At 38.0% G+C, this 15,066-nt stretch overlaps 1 protein-coding gene across 9 annotated transcripts in view; it reads right to left on the reverse strand.

Moving 5' to 3' along the window:
• The window catches only part of Klhl13 (kelch like family member 13), a 196,922-nt gene that overhangs the window by 94,054 nt on the left and 87,802 nt on the right, over positions 1-15,066 (reverse strand). The gene's annotated exons all lie outside the window — the stretch shown is intronic.

Below are 15,066 nucleotides of genomic sequence, written 5' to 3' on the forward strand. Positions count from 1 at the left end.
AGTTACTGAAAATGTATTGATAATTCCATGTAAAGCCATTAGCGAGCAAGTGTCTATAGACAGTCAATGTATATACAGGAATTGAAGATACATAAAAACAGATTCAGTAGGCTTGAGAAGTCTGTGGGAAGTTAGGTTAGATAAAAGAAATGAAAAGCAAAGGGTGGGGGCAAATATTCGCTATACAAACACAGCATCAATTCCCATGGTGATGTGGACACTCAGAGTCTGAGAAGCACAGGGGTTTGCACAAAATACAGGCCAGAAATTTAGAACATCTTAAATCTTAGGGGTTAAACACTAAGTAGCAATTTTGTTTTTCTTGAAATGAATGGAATTGGTTTCATGGTTATCTTGTTTTAGTAAACTGAATTACACCTAAGTCTGTTTCTTTGTAATAATGTCAATTAGAAAGATAAATATTATATATAATGCTATATAATTTATATATTAATATAAATATACCATTATACACATATTAATTAATATATAACTTGGATTGGTATGTATAATTTTAAAAGATAGTTTGTCTTCTTTTTTAAAAAATTTAAAAAGAAAAATATAGAAATTATATATAATGCTATATAATTTACATATTAATAAGACATTATACATATATTAATATAACATCCTACATGTTATATATTAGCATAGTATATATAACATGTTATACATTAGTATATATAACAATATTATGTATATATAAATTATACTTTCTTTGAGCATATTGGAAAGCAAAATGCATATTTTACTTTAGTGTTCCTTGTTAATAAAGTCAAATTATCACATCAGAAGGATAACAATGTGTTACAAGCAGCTTTCTTTGCAAAAAATGTCTGCTATGAAAATTTACAGAAAAAATGATTACAGAGTGCAAGGGGGCTCTTCATCTATCTCTAGTGCTCTTTCAGTTTATTTTTTTATGGAATAGGAGTGATAGAAAAATATACTGTTAGACATTTTTATATAAATTTGAAAAGGGAAACAAATGAAAAGACTAAATAGTATGTATATTTATGTTCTATCATGCTTTATGCTTATAATCACATTGTTGCATGTAATCAAGGACCTTAAGTGAAACTACAAATTTAAAGCATCTCAAAGCCAAATGACTTTGTATTTACCCTTTATATAAAACCTTTTTATTGTCTGTTTATTTTTATAAATTTATGTATACTTTGACAGTTTAATACATGCATATAATATATTATGTTTCCTCTTATCACTATACTTTTTCTACCCATCTCAAATCTTCATTATACATCATCATCCAACCAAGTCTCCATTGCTTGGCCTGTCTTTGGTGTGTGTGTGTGTGTGTGTGTGTGTGTGTGTGTGTGTCTGTCTGTCTGTCTGTGTGTGTGTGCATGCATGTGTGTGTGCATATGTGTGTGTGCATGTATATGTGTTGCATGTTTAAGTGTGTGCAACTGTGTGTGCCTGTGTGTGTGTCCTACTGAATTAAAAGAGTTCCACTCCTACAGTTATGGACGTGAAGCTATCCACTGCAGCATGAACGATTCACCGGTGCCTACTTCACTAAAGACAAGGACACGCACTCCTCCAGTACCCCTGCAGTGTCATTAGCTGCCCCCCAGTAGTACTTTCCCCATCTGTGACTGAAAGCTTACAGGCCGAGTCTTACCTAGACCCTATATACAGTCAGATGCAGCTCTTGTGATTTCAAGCGCTGCACTTATGTCTTGTCTATCATACATTTCGTGGTTTTCCATATGGCTCTTACACTCTTTCTGCCCTTCAGTAATAATACTGGATCATTGGAAACAGTGTTGTGGATGTTCCTTTTAAGTGGACAGTTAATAATCACCTGTTTTCAGAACCACCAAGCACCCTTTGCCTCACAAGCTGGTATGCAAGGTCCAAAGGATGGAAATACCATGAGAGCTTTTTCTCTCCCAACTTCTGCCACAGCATCTTCTGACACTATGAAAACGAGTCCTGAGAAAAACTTCCTGCCCTTTCCATGATAGTGGCCCTGTATTCAGAAACAAAATATGTCGCGTTTCCAGCTCTAGGATAGGCTCTTGCCACCTGCTGTTACTGTTATTATACTGTTGTTACTGCTATGATAAAACACTGAACATAACTAACTGCAAGAAAGGAAAGGTTTTCTTGGCATACAGGTTATAATCTCTCATAGAGGGAAATCCAGGCAGGAACTCAAGACAAGACCCCAGAAAAGGATACTGAAGCAGAAACCATACAGGAATGTTGTTCTCTGGTTTACTCTTCCACGCTTTCTTAGCTAAATTTCTAATTTCTAGGCAGAGTCCTGGCCTACCTGCCCAGGGATGGCACTGTTCACAGGCTAAATGCTGAGAGGATTTTGAGATGTTCTAATATTGTGGGAACTCCTTCAGCTAATAGCCTTTAAGATCGGTGTGGTCTCATGTACTATAAGTGCAGGTGAAAAGCACGCATGGCCCTTTTAGTCTGCTGGATTCAGCTCCCAGTTCCCAGCGTACAGAGACTGAGGATCGCTACCCTTACTGTGAGCTCATCCCTAAATAAGTAAACCTTTGTTATACTCCATTCTGGGCTATTGTGGAACTCTTTGTTACTACTACATTCTAAGGTTTGTGTTTTGTTCAGGCTCAATGGCATGTTTTAAAGGAGATATGATAAAGCAGTAAAATACTAAATGTACCTAGATTGCTACTAGGACTCTAGAAGGATGAGATGAGTAATAAAGCTCTGCTATACTAATTAAATTAGGCAAAAACTATAGTGTCCTGAAGCTAAGCATTCAAACCTATTTGTAATCCTTCCTGTCACTTGGCAGTGCCCAACTCTGGAACACTATGTTGGAAAACTTTACCCCTACTGTGGCAGTGCTGGGAGGCGTTCAGGTTTATTAGATGTTTGGATCATGGAGACAACACCCTTATTCGTGATCGTCTTGTAGAGTGGGTTCCTATAAAAGGATATGCTTCATTTGTTTGTTTGCTTGTTTTTGAATTTGGTCTCAGGAGAGGCACATGTGATGGTGTGCACACAGAAGTCAGAGGTCAACTTTGTGGGAGTCAGTGCTCTTCTACCCTGTACTACCCATGATTGAATTCACGTCATACAACTTGGCAGCAAGAGCCTTTATCTGCGGGGCAATCTCACCAGCTTTTGGCTTCCTTTTATATGTGTGCACTCACTCTTACGTTCTCTTCTCCTATTCATCGTCTCCCACAGGATGATAAAGCACGAAGAGCCTGGCACCTTGATTCTGAATGTCTACTCTGCAGAATAGAAGTATTTTTCTTTTCTGCATAAATTAACCCTGTTTGGGATTTTGTTAGAACAATTCAAAGTGTGTGATCTACGAAACAATATGAGATCAAACAACAAAGGTTAAATATGATGTCATACAAAAAAGAGGCAGACAGCTCCAGAGTTGCACAAAGTGAAATGTACTAAGGAATTACAGACAGAAACGATCGGGAGCAGCAGCGAGACAAGCGGATCTCCGCACAGCAAAGAAAAAGAGGGGGGCTTATTTGCTCAGCTAGACAAAAGTGGGTTATGGCCCAACCAGTACGTATCAGCCCTTTCCTAAAAACAATTGACACATCCATTGTAAGTCAAGTAAGAAATACTCAGTATCAGTACAACTCATTTGGATGACAGCCTTAGCGACTTTTCCTTGTCGGGCATGGTATGCATGCCAGAGTCACTCAGCACACTAAATAGAGATTGCAATCAAGATATATGTAAGTCACATCCATTTAGGTCCTTGCAGCAGTGTGATGCAGCCCTCCTCCTCCAACCAATACCCTGCTTCACACTAGCACACAGATCTCGGCCTGGGGTTGCCCATTAAAATTCAAAAGCAGACTCTTCCATTTCCTTAAAAGCAGAACTTTGCATGATAGGATATGGAACTCTAGCCACTTACCATAAAGGCTTTTAATAAGCCCATGTTTTAAATCTCTTGATTTGTTCTTGCTTCTCACAGACCAAGGGCTCCCAAGTCCAGAGATATTAGAATTTCCACAGAAAGAATTAGTTCGTTTTTCTCATAAGGAGAGAAAGGGAGTTCATTTAAGCTGTAACTTAATTTGTTCAAAATAGTTTTAACCAGCTCCGTGCATCTACTGTATTCTCTCCGACTTGATTTTTTATTTGCTTTTTATAATTGAATGGGATTAGGAAGGGATAAACACATGCAATCAAATTTACATAGAATTTAACTAAAGCCAGGTTTAAAAATCATATAATTAGCTGGGCAATGGTGTTGCATGCCTTTAATCCCACTACTTAGGAAGCAGAGGCAAGACAATTTCTGTGAGTTCAATGTCAGTCTGGTCTACAGAGTTAGTTCCAGGACAGCTAAGACAGCTGAGAAGCCATGTCATAAATCATATTATTATCTACTAAAAAACAAACCTATAATACACGTAAATCAGTGTATTATATCTATAGAGTTTAAATGAAAAATTTTATCTAGGCTGACAATGCTCCTTCTAAGTGCCCAAATCCACCTAACAAAAACCCCAGTGACTGGCATGAGAAGCCCTCTTTTGAGCTCTTAGGCAGTTGTCCGAGAGACTCCTGAAACATTACAGGCTATTGCTATTGCCCTTCATTATTGCCCAAACCCAGAGGTGGAAGTTAAGTTTCTTGCTGAAGATACTATGCACTTCACACACAAGGCCTAGAATACTTGAGCTAAACCTGACCTGAATGTCTTCTTACTGAAGACCAAATTTCATAGTATTAAGTGGTGCCCTAAAGTTTTCAAAGGAGGGAAGCAACCAAAAGTACTACCCAGCTATGACATCTATGAACCACAACTACTAACATGGCAGCAAACTGCAGTAGTGGGATGCACTGCTTGTTGGTAACCAATAGTCCTCTAACTAGACTTAAAGCCTGCTCAACAAGAGGGAAATCTTGTGATACGGAAACCTAGCCAACTACCCAGGGCCAGTGAAAGTCATGATTCGTGGAGGAAAATTACAACTACTACTTTACTAAAACATTATAATCCTTAAACCCTATTGACTACTCAGAGACCATTTGTAATTATACCAGACAGTAATCTTGAAACTTAACCATAATTTTAGTTTTACAGGATTCCATAGAAAGAGCATCGCTCCCATGACAGCTGGGAGTAATTTTAGAAGACAACATCCCTTCTCCCAACAAAGTTCGTCCTCAGGGTTAAGGATATCATTTGGGGGTTGATTATTACTGGATTAGGGTTGGGGGTTGGGATGGAAATTATGTAGCCTGAAAAAAAGAGGAAAATTGGTGTGGGAGAATTATCTGTATTCTGTCAATCATGTATTTTAATAAAACACTGATTGGTCAGGCAGGAAGTATAGGTGGGTCAACCAGACAGGAAGTAGAGGCAGGGCAATGAGAACAGGAAAAGGCTAGGAAGGAGGAAGCTCCCTCCGCCACTCCTGTGCAGACCACAGAAGAGGCAGGATGTAACCTGCCCAGCTGAGAAAGGTACTGAGCCATGTGGCTAACGTAGATAAGGATAATGGGGTAACATAAGTTATAAGAGCTAATAAGTAGCCTGACCTAATGGTCCAATCAGTTTATAACCTAATGTAGACTTTGTGTGATTTTCTTTGGAACTTGCTGGCTGTGGGGTACCAGGCGGGACAGAAACCCCAACAAGTCGGCCCTCATGTTACAGAAAATTGAATGGGATAATAGGTAGATTAGTGTGAGCTTACTCACACTAATAATAATAGTGAGTAATAATGTGAATACTTGTGAGCTATTATTTATGGACCATTTACATTGGTACAGATTTTGTATATTAATACAAGTTCAAATTATATTTGTTATATTGAATATATTCCTATTTCTGTTTACAATGTTTGTATACCTATGCAAAGTTACCTTGTCAGATTGTATGTTTCTACCTCTGTTTAAGACATTTTGCATACTGATACAATCTTAGGATATATTTATCATATTGCATTATATATTTCTACCTTGGATCAAGATACTTACACATTGTTTACACTTTGAGGTCATTGTTCTCATTTACTGCACAGTTGTTTAAAGACTGTTTAATATTCTAATATGAGGTCTTAGTCTTTAAGATATACAGGTATTAAATATTATAGGTCAGTATTCATTCATGTTTGTCACAGACTAATCAGGTTCTTTAGATACATAGAGATTATATTCTGCAAGGATAAGTAATCTTCAAACACTTCAAGGAACTGTAGAACATAGCATTTAAATAACTTAGGGTTCTGTTGACGTGAGGTATGACTGCTCCTGACAACACTGATCTATTCCCATGAGAATGTTGAACACCAAAGACACTCCACTTGGAGCTTGTTTTCTTCTTGGCAAAACTGGCCTTTAGGCAAGAAACTGCCCTTGCCTTGACCACTGACAAAATACATGGTGTCCAGACTGGACAAGCAGGATACAAGAAAAAAGAGTGCCAAGCTTTGCCAAGACAGGGTAAGATGGCTTTGAAAATCTTTTCTGCCTGTGAAAAAGGTCTGTCAGTTACTTTAGGCCTTAGCCAAAGTTGGTTGTTTCAACATTGCAAATGAGACTTTAGGTGATTGCTCAGGTAGCCAGTTATCTCTGTCATCTACTGCACATTTTGGAAGCAACTTGATTGCACTTCCTGCCTATTTAAGTAATATTATCTCACTTCTCAGACCTTCTATGTGGTTGAAGATTAGATAGTCACAGTTACTGTCCTCTTATGTTCTAGCCAAGCGATTTCTAATATAAGACTTAGACTCCTTAAGATAGAATAATTATTGAAATATTTAGCATATGTTCCTTGCTTAATATTGTTTATGATGGTTATAATTCTAATTTTATACTTAATATCTGTTCTTATTGTATACAGTTTTGTATTGGGTTCTGAACTCTCTTATTTAGACAAAAGGCAGAGGAAGTGGGGAACCTCCTTCAGCCAATGGTCTTTGAGAGGCTGGACAAGGTTGAGGCATGGCTTTGGGGTACTAAAAGGCTGCGCTTCAACCTGGTCCAGCCTCTCAAAGGTCACTGGCTGAAGGGGGTTCCCCATCAATACGCTAAACATTTGTCTTTATACAGAGATAAATGCAGTCATCACCTTTCATCAATAAAACTCTTTGCAACAGAAGGCATAACAGAAAAGCACAACCAAACAAATACAGTCATGGAACCCAGTCCCACTGAATGCATCTACAAAGCAACTCCTGCACCTAAAGTTCAGGGAACACTGTAGAAATAGGGATAGAAAAAATTGTAGGATCCAGGATAACAGGAAGTTTGTTGTAAGACTGTGTATCCTAGGAGTGTTAGAAGCTACACCCATGAAGTCTCACCATAAGCTGAACAAGGACAACAACAAGCAACCAAAATGGACAGGAACAAGTATGAGGCCTCAACCTTACATAAAGAGATACAAGCAACTAAGGAATACTGAGAGTTGAAGGAACAGTCTTCCCCATGGAAGAGTACACCGACTGGTTTTCTAATACCAAAGAGTCACCATGAAAACATACATGCAAGTAACATCATACAGACCAAGCAGGTTACATTTAGGAATATGAATTTCAAAGAGAACAAGGAAGGTTATATGAGAGAGTTTGGAGAGAGAGAAGGGGGAAATGATATAATTGGATTAGAATTTCAAAAATAAAAGAAGAATATTTTTAAAGTAACTTAAAAAAATAAGTGGGAGCAGCATGGAGGAGATGGATCAGCAAGTGAAAGAATTATCTATATAAGCCTGATGATTATGTAAAATGTCAGATGAAAAAACCAAACACTCCTAGGGCAAGATGGGAACTGAAGACAGGACGATCATCTGGAAGCAAGAGAAACCCAGCCTGAAAAAGATAGAAAGAGAGAACTACTCTGCAAAATTGTCCCCTCATCTGCATACATGTACCTATAATAATACAGACCTATCACACACATTATAAATAATAAATAATTTAAACAACACAAATAAATAAAATCTAAATATTATAAAATACATAAATAAAAATGTAGACATGATCACTGCCCTAAAGTACGGGCAATGCTTATGAGCGGGTAAGAAATGATGACTCTGCCTCCAAACTTAAAAAAAGACATGCTCCTATGATTTTGCATATTATAAAAAGAAAGTGTTCAAGAATAAAGAGATGTCTCAGTTAAGAATACTAACTGCTCTTGCAGAGGACTCTGGTTCAATTCCCAGCACCCACATGCTGACTTACAACCTCTGTTAATGCCATTTGCAGGGGAACTGATGCCCTCTTCTGAACTCTGTGGGTACTGCATACATGTGGTGGACATACATGCAGGCAAAACACTCATACACATTAAATAAAAATATATAAATCTCAAAATATTAAACAGTCACTAATTTACTAAACCAGCATAATCTCTAACAACAATCTCTAAAAATCTATAAATACAGGTAGTATGGTCTCCACCCATCATCAAGGAAGCTTCTCTTTATATTAGACAAACACCATTACACAAAATGCAGAGTTGGGGAGCTCAGTCACAATATATCACCAAACACTCCCACACCGGGCTCAGGAAACACTGTAGAAAGGTATGGGGGAGACTGTAAGATCCAGTGGAGTGACAGCTGAAATGTGAGCTGAACAAGGACACCAATGGACACGACAAACTAGATGGTGGAGAGTCAATGAGGCCCCAAGCCCACACAGAGAACTACCAGCAACCGAGTAAAGCTGGGAGCAGGACAGGAGTTTTTCCCAGGGAAAAGCACGTCGATTAGTTAGTTGTCCAGAGCCAAACGGCCATCTCTACACACAAGCAGCATCATATGTAGTGAACAGGTTATATTTAAGAATATATCGAAAGCATACAATAAGAATTAGTGAAGAAAGAGGCCATGAATTTGAAGGAGAGCAGAGAAGGGCATGTGGAAAAGTCTGAAGGGAGAACAGGGAAGGGAGAAATGTTGCAATTAAATTATAATCTCAAAAAATAAAATAAACAAACTTTAAAAAACCTAACCCGACAAGTACTGTAACTAAAAAGACATACTTCAGCTGGTAATGTTGGTATATGCTTTTAATCCCAGGACCCAGAATGCAAAGGATCCTAAGACTGAAGTCAATCTGAGCCACATTATGAAACCATGTCTCAACCTTCATCAACCCTTCGATAAGAAAAGAGAAAAAGACACACTTCTCATTGCCTGTGACACCTGACAAATAAAAAGGGAAATTAATCACTACTCAGAGAACACACCTGACAAAGACCTAATTGTAGCTTGCCTTTTAAATATTCTATTTAGCTCACTAGAAATAAAACTGACAAGACTGCTCCTTATGGTTGAGATATCTTGTATAAGTCAAGGGATTTTACCATAAGCATTTCAGTAACTCACAAATCCAATGTTTGAAGAACCTATCATACTGTTAGCTAGTATTTCAAATTGATTCCTATGACTTTACATTTAATTAAATAGCACCCTATCATTCTATCCATGTCTGTAAAAGAACCAATAACTTTAAAAATAATGAGATTTGAGTTATCCCAGGTTAATTTCATATCATATAAGGTAACCTTTATTTAGGAATTAAATTGATGTTATCTGAAAGAAATTGTAGAAGTTTCTACAACAGTCTATCTTCATGTAAAATTGTGATGAGTCCTGCTATAAGGAAAGGATGCTGACAGGACTGGTGGGAAATGCTCAGCACCGTGAAATCAAAACATTTACAAAATCAAGAAAAATCGAATTTAACTGCATCCCTCTAACTCAAGTTAAATATAGAATCATCACTGAAAATATGAAATTATCTTGAAATCATGAAATCTGAAGTTTAATAATCAGAAACGTGTTCTTTGAGGTTTATTAAATGAAAGGGTACATTTTCCCTCTCTCTTTTCTTTTATTAAAAATGGATTTTTATACAATATACCTAGATTACAGTTTTCCCTCCCTCTACTCCTCCCAGCTCCTCAACACCTCCCTCCCATCCAGATTCACTCCCTTTCTGTCTATTAGAAAACATCAGGCTTCTAAGGGATAATCATAAAATTTAAAAATTACTCAAAAACGAACAAAGCAAATATGACAAAACAACCAAACCAAGAAGAGCAAAAGAAACATTATAAATACAGAGGAATGCCCTGGAGACCCAATACCAGAAGCCATGTATACTTGCAAAGCATACATTTTAAAATGTCACAGAAGAACTGTTAACGTATTCCAGTGGTACATCACTGACTATCATACACAAAGCACTGGGTTCGCTCTTTAGTATCTCAAAAAAGTCACAAAATGATACACTATCTTTTAAGCTCATAGTTCCCTCCTACATGCATCATAGAAGACGTCATAACCCAAACACCTATATGCCAACTATTGCAGTAAGTAGTAACTTCCTTCTCATAGTAAATCTACACTTGAATACTCAAGTGGTATGTTCCCATATAGTCACCCCTTCTAAGCTGAGTAACATAAACTAGAACAGTCACACTAGCCTAAATGTTTCCCCTAAATGCATAATGCATCACTGAAGTCAATGATCAGCTTGTCTGGTTTCCCACTGACCTCTGTTGAGTCAAGTCTCTAGGTCTGAAAAATCTACTGGTGGCTGTCTGTCATCAAGTAGGGCTGTCAATAACCATTCTCATGATGGAGTTGACTTGTTGGTTTTTTTTAATATAACATTCTTTTTTATGGAGCACTAAACCTGGAAAGAGGTGCTCAGGATACATAGTACAAATCCTCTTTCCTCTCACCATAAGTTTACGGATGTTTCAATGATGTCAGCTGATTGTCAACTTCACTGAATTTCCTGGGTCCAGAAAATTACAGTAACAACTATATCTAGATCCAAACTCCTACTTGAATAAAGAGATTCCTATGATTCATCTGATTCTTGCTCTTTCTGGAGGAATGACAACATAGATGACACAAACTTCTCTAGAAATTCAGGTTGCTGTTCTAGTCGCTGCGGTAATATGCTCACGTTTCCACTGTGCACCACCTTGCTGTCCAGTATATGACACATACATTTAATCACGGTGCTTTTTTAGAGCATCACTTTTTCCTTCTCAACAAGGTCACTCATGGTCTCTAATTTTGTCACTCGTAATATATTTAGGAATCCCTTGAAGTCTATGTGGTCTTATGACATCATTTGCCATTCTTGCAAGTAATCGTTATTACTAATGATTATATTGCACTCCTATTTTTAAAATCTCTATTGTTTTCAAATAGTTGGTCTATTATTAAAAGGGCTAAATTTTCTTTAACAAACATTTCTTTAGCGTCAAATTGCCAGGCACAGCTGACTTGATGTCTTGCAATTTTACACTGATACTTTTGCTTACCTGTCATGTCTCACTTTGAATCACACTTACTTCTGCTAATCACCGAAATCAAAACTCTTCCTGATTATTCAAATTAAGGAATTGAAAAATGAGAAAGAATGTGTGTATCCCATAATCCCTACCTCCCTCTTACTCTTGGAAGTTAGTAATTTGTTTCCACTGACTCCTAGTACAAAATCTTACAAGAAAAATACAAGAGGGGAAAAATATAAGTAACAACAGGAAAATTTCTCTGTATCAGTGGTCTACAAGCTTGAGCATCAGAAGCCCCGAGAGAGATATTAAACGCAGATTGCTACAAACAGTTTCTCATTCATTTAGGATGAAATGAGTCCAGAGAACCTGTGTTTCTAACAAGTCCCCATGGGATGCTGCTGCTGCACAATCAAAGAAGACAGTCTAAGACCTAATGATTTCAGCTAATATAACAGTTCTTATGCATTGTGTAGACGGATTATCTGGAAATCTGGAACAGTTAAAGAGGATCAATGTAAGAATGCGGATCCTATAAACAAAGGGACTACTTTTATTCCACAAATGTCACATTCTAAATGTCAAGGAAAAAAAATCACTCATAAGTATCAAAATTTGTAAAAATACCTGAGGAAAACCTCAATATTTATATATATGCATGCTGAAAGGTGTAAGTTTAAAAACTTTACAGAAGTACATAAAATAATAAAGAATCTGAGAAAATAAGTACTGGATGCATATACAACATAGTCAGGGACACACAGACTCAGTTTTATACAGAAGCTGTTTTTTTCTCAGTATAATTTCAATCAAATTACTCAGAGAGAAGAACTGGGAGAATTAAAGGAGATGTCCCCATAGTTTTTGGTATTTGAATGCTAAGTCCTCAGTGGGTGGCACTGTTTGTAGAGGATTAGGAAGTGTGGCTTTGTTGAAGGAAGTGTGTCACTGGAGGCAGGCTTTGAGAGCTCAGAAGCACACACCATTTCTTGCTGGCTTTCTCTGCTTTGTGCTTACAGTTCAAGGTGCAAGCCCACAGCATCTGCTCTCAACATGCAGTTGCTGCCATCTGCTGCCTCCAATACACTGCCACGGACTTTCACCATCTGAAATCGTAAGCCCAAATGAACTCTTCTATAAGTTGCCTTAGTCCTGGTGTTTGATCACAATAGAAAGCACAAATACAGAGGGCATGCATGGGGATTTCAAAAATTGAATCTCTAGATTAGGGGAAAATGAGCAGGTGAAAATCTTTCCAACTGTTATTAAAATGCGCCAAAAATAACATCTGTACCATGTAGTGTGAAATCAAACAAGAATCTTGATAAAATATAAAAAATACAGATTATTTCTTAGCTGTATCATGAATGTGGCAGTTGAAATCAGTTAAGGATCTGATTATTTGATCTGAATATTATTTGATTTGAATATCTGAATATTTCAAATAACAGAACAAAACAGAAAACAGCTTGTAAGGGTAATACCAACACTTGGTAAAAGCAGGCAAGGGGATCATTAGTTGGAAGTCTACCTAGGACAAATGGTGAGTTCGAGACCTTCTCAACAAGACTTTGTTTCAACCCCACCCCAGGCAACTCCCCTTCAAAATAACAATGGTTGGGAAAATGGCTACAGGCAGCTCATATACTAACTGCACTACACACATAAAATATTAATAGATTAAGAATCTGAAGATGACTGAACCAGAGGTCAGAGTAGTCACAGGGACCCTAGGGAAAACAATTGCCCACCACCTGCTGAAAACTCCTTTAAGCCTGTCCAATAACTCCAGATTGCACTTCCTGGGCACCACATTCCCGTCTACTACTTTGGAAGAAGTCTTCATCTTTACCAAAGACCAGGTAGGATCTAGAAATGCCATGTAAGACACCACCCACTGCCAGTAACGTGCCTGAAAATCCACCCAATAACCCCAGACCTTATCCCCTACCCTGAGCTCCATACTAGGGCCCACAGCCCCAGCAGCCTTATGGGTGCTGGTCCCATAAGGCTGGTCTTAGGAACCCCAGGTAAGACATTGCTTACTGCCCACAAAACCCCTTTAAAGCCTGCCCAACAATCCCAGACTGCACACTCCCTGCCCCACCACCCCCTCATCCCCATCGCTATATTCTGGTCCATGACTTCAGGAGACGACTTCTTTACCAGAGACCAGACTGTATCTAAAGACCCCAGAGGTTAGGCCAGATCTAGGGAGCCCAGGTCTATGACTCAGAAACAGACTTCAGCTTACCTGGAGCACAGGTCAGATCTAGGGCCCAGAGTACCTGCAGCTATACTAGAGCCAGGATGGTCCTAGTGATCCCAGAGGCCAGACCAGATCTACAGAACCCAGTCTGTACCTCCTCCACTGGTCTCCATATCCTGGTCTATAACATCAGAAGAAGACTTCAGCTTTACCAGAGGCCAGGCCAGATCTAGGGACCCCTAGGTCCCAAAAAACCTTACTGGACCTGAAGACATGCTAGTCACCAGAACCCTCGGCCATTTAGGCCAGAAGACCAAAGAGAAGTGGAACAAAACCACCATCTAACAAAGACAAAGCAGGAATCAACACCTAGATCTATAATCACCCCAAATCCAGATGCCTAAATGCCAGTATGGGAACAAAATCAATAACAGAAAGGGCAATATGGCATCACCAGAGTTCAGCTGCTCTACAACAGCTAGATCAAAACAATCTAACACAGCTAAAGCACAAGAAAATGGCCTTAAAATGACTTAATGAAAATGATAGAGGCTTTTAAAGAGGATATAAACAAATCCCTAAAAGAAAGTCAAACAACAACAAGTCACAAACAGATAAAGGAAACTGTTCAAAACCTGAAAATGGAAAGGGAAGCAATGAAGAAAAACCCAAATGAAGGGGATCTTAGAAATGGAAAATCTCGGTAAGTGAACAGGAACTACGGTTGCAAGTATCATCTACAGAATGCAAGAGATGGGAGAGAAAATCTCAGGCACTGAAGACACAATAGAGGAAAAAGATTCATCAGTCAAAGAAAATGTTAAATCTAAAAAAATTCCTAACACAAAACATCCAGGAAATCTGGGACACTATGAAAAGATCAAACATAAGAATAATAGGAATAGAAGAAGGAAAAGAAACCTAGCTCAAAAGCTCAGAGAATACATTTAACAAAATCACAGAAGAAAATCTTCCTAACCTAAAGAAGGACATGTCTATAAATGTATAAGAAGCTTTTAGAACACCAAAATAGATTGGAACAGAAAAGAAAATTCTCATGTCACATAATTATCAAAACACTAAACATACAAAACAAAAAAAGAGTATTAAAAGCTTCAAGAGGAAAAGAGCAAGTAACATACAAAGGCAGACCTATTAGAATCACACCTAAACTCCAGACAGGCCTGGACTTATATCTTGCAGTCTCTAAGAGACCATGGATGACAGCCCAGAGTACAATACCCAGCAAAACTGTCAATCACAACAGATGAAGAAAACATGCTATTACAAAGTCAAATTTTAACAATATCTATCCACAAACCCAGCGCTACAAAAGGTACTAGAAGGAAATCTTGAACCCCAGGAAGTTAACTATACCTACAAAACAGACAAGTAATAGATAATCTTACACCAGCAAAACCCAAAGAATTGAAACACACACACACATACATACACACACATACCAGCACCACTACCACCACCAAAATAACAGGAATTAATAATCATTGGTCATTAATATCCCTCAATATTATTAGACTCAACCTGCCAATGAAAAAGCACAGGCTAACAAAATGGAG

Source organism: Myodes glareolus, chromosome X, assembly GCF_982192425.1.
Source record: "Myodes glareolus chromosome X, mMyoGla1.1, whole genome shotgun sequence".
Lineage (NCBI taxonomy): Eukaryota > Metazoa > Chordata > Mammalia > Rodentia > Cricetidae > Myodes > Myodes glareolus.